We start from the raw sequence: 504 nt of genomic DNA, 5'->3' as shown, positions 1-504 counted from the left end.
CAGAGACAGAGCCGACAGTAAGCTTGCAGCTCGGGGTGACCTTGAACTGGTCGCAGGCTCGGTGAGCTTGGAGCGCGGCCGGAGGTCAGGCAGACGGGAGTAACTGGGCGCTGTTCTCTGAGGGCGTACTGAGGAGTGCGGCCCTGGGCTCTCGGCTCCTCCGGGCCAGAGACCAGGAGGCTGCCATTTGTACTCCCGTCCACTGGAACTCTACGGAAAGCGCTCAGGGAACAAAAGCTCCTGAAAGCAAACCGGAGCAGATCACTCACCCCGGGCCCTGGGTAAGGGTGGTGTAATTCCGCCTGGGGCACAGACACTTGAGAATCACTACAACAGGCCCCTCCCCCAGAGGATCAACAAGAAATCCAGCCGAGACCAAGTTCACCTACCAAGGAGTGCGGTTTCAATACCAAGGAGAGCAGCAGAATTCCAGAGGAGGAAAAAGCCAAGCACGGAACTCATGGCTTTTTCCCTGTGATTTTTTTTAGTCTTGCAGTTAATTTG

Source organism: Mustela nigripes, chromosome 13, assembly GCF_022355385.1.
Source record: "Mustela nigripes isolate SB6536 chromosome 13, MUSNIG.SB6536, whole genome shotgun sequence".
In the NCBI taxonomy this organism is placed as follows: domain Eukaryota; kingdom Metazoa; phylum Chordata; class Mammalia; order Carnivora; family Mustelidae; genus Mustela; species Mustela nigripes.
This window is presented reverse-complemented; position numbering follows the sequence as displayed.